The 2,154-nt window shown below is 38.1% G+C and overlaps 1 long non-coding RNA gene across 1 annotated transcript; it reads right to left on the bottom strand.

Moving 5' to 3' along the window:
• Positions 1 to 727: 727 nt before the first annotated feature.
• On the bottom strand, positions 728 to 941 carry LOC118761384. The gene is made up of 2 exons (XR_004997335.1): positions 899 to 941; positions 728 to 868 (listed from the first exon to the last, which is right to left on the bottom strand). It is a non-coding gene; the product is annotated as an uncharacterized LOC118761384 (long non-coding RNA).
• Between the last annotated feature and the right edge of the window lie 1,213 nt (positions 942 to 2,154).

The following is a 2,154-nucleotide window of genomic DNA, read 5'->3' as shown; positions in this document are numbered from 1 at the left end:
CACCATTTGAATTACTGTACATCTCTTCTTTCATCTAATTGCTTACCACAAACTCTATCAGAAATGTTCTATAAAATTCCTTTTTAACTCAATTTGATGTTCCAGACACTTGGGGATTCTAATGACATCAAGGAAATCAAATATGACACCCTCCGAGATTTGTGTAGGTTCACATATCTATAAGTTGAATCTGTTTCCTTCTGTAGTATTTCATTGACGATATCTTTCCTAATCTGTATTATGTGCCCATCCCTTACCCGTCCATCCAAAGAAAGGTTTTATTGTTCATCAATTTGAGAGCGTGCGTGTGGGTCCATTTCTGAAATACGGGATGTGTGGGTTCATGATGCAAGGCGAAACCATTTAGTGCATGCATGTGTATATAACTGTGTATGTTCACACACTTGCTTTGAGTAAACTACGTATATTATATGTATGGCTTGGGGGAAGGGGCCGGTGTGTGTGTGGTTGTGTGCGTGTGTGTTTGTTTCTGTATAGATGCGGATTTGCGATTGTATCAAAATATATGTGTAATTGGGTATCATCTACATTATTGACATCTCTATCGTTTCTCTTTTTCTTCTTGTTATGTTGCACGTTCGGATGACCTCTACTCAACCCTTCACTTCTCTGACGTCTAGAGTTCTTCCTCTCTATCTACGTATTGGGCTTGTCTACTTCATCGTCTGGAGGTGTCCGCACAACACCTGCCTCTTTTGAGTTTTTAAACCCAAATTTATCAATTTTATTTCCTCGGTGAGAAACTGGCATATCTTTTTCTCTTAGCGTTAATTTCCATCATTTCTGTAGGTTTTCTCTTCCTGTTCGACCTACGTGTCGGTTCTGCTTTTGCTTGTGGTTCTGGGACCTCGAACACTTTTGTTTGTAGTCCTGGGACCTGGAACAAATCATACCATAAATCCATTGGTTCTTCTCGCCTCTCTTTGTCACCTATGTTAAACAATTTCGTTTTTCTTCCCGAATTTTCTATTTCTGTTTCCTGCCCGGCAACCATTTGTCAAAAATAGAACGAATTTTTCTGGAAAGCAGCATATCTGCTGGTGACCTACCCAACTCTGTATTTGGATTCGGTGTTATTGTATACACCTGCAAAAATGTTGTCATATTTGCGAGTATTGATTGTTAATACTTTAGCACATTCTTCATCTGACAGTAATTGGAATTAGGCCTCTGACAAATCCAGCTTGGAAAACATTTTCCCGCCACTGCACTTAGCAAATATGTCTTCTGGGTTTGGAAGCGGATAAGTGTAATTTTTTAAACAATCATTAAGACCAGTCTGCACATACTCTTACCTCGTTGTTCTTCTTTTTTATATATACTGTAGGAGCCGCCCACTCACAGTAATCTACTTTTTCAATAACTTCCATGTCTTCCAATCTTTGTATTTGTTTTCAGCCTGGTTTAACGCCGCGAAAGGTACATTTCTTTTCGGTTTGAACACCGGCACCGCATCTTCTTTCAACTCAAACTTTACTTTAATTTTTTACACATACCGAGCTCTTTCGGAAAAATAACAGGGTACATCTTTTTCAATTTTAATTTCATTTGTTCCCATGCTTTCTCTGACACGGTCTGTGACGCATTCACCTTGTTACATAATGTATTCAGTGATAGATCCTACAGGTCGAATCCTTGTACTAAATATGTGCCAAACAGATTCAATATATTCTTAGATACCATTAGTTTACATTTCCGCGTCCTGTTTTTAAGTTTTATTTCTGGTGAAATTTCGCCCAAGAATTGAACTCGTTCCGCTGACACACCGTAGGCTATTCTAGTAGTTTTTGTTTTATACAACGGTCTGCCTATCTTACTCCATGTTGCTGTATTTATTATCGATACGTCCGAACCGGAATCTAATTGCATTTTGGTCTGAAACCCATTTATTTCTACCAACACAAATTTTCGATTTTGTCTGATATAATTTACTTTTGTTGAGTAGACTTTCTTCTGTTTTACCATTTTCTTTGACCGGCATTTCGTCAGTATATGTCCAATTTTACCACACTTAAAACAGGTTTTATCTTTAAAGGAGCAATCTTTCTTCAAATGTCGATCTCCGAAACCATAGCACCATACTTTCTTGTATCATCTCGAAGGTTTATTATTTGTTGGCCTTCCTCAGCCCCT

The sequence above is a fragment of the Octopus sinensis genome, unplaced genomic scaffold (genome assembly GCF_006345805.1).
Source record: "Octopus sinensis unplaced genomic scaffold, ASM634580v1 Contig12893, whole genome shotgun sequence".
Classification (NCBI taxonomy): Eukaryota; Metazoa; Mollusca; class Cephalopoda; order Octopoda; family Octopodidae; genus Octopus; species Octopus sinensis.
This window is presented reverse-complemented; position numbering and strand designations above follow the sequence as displayed.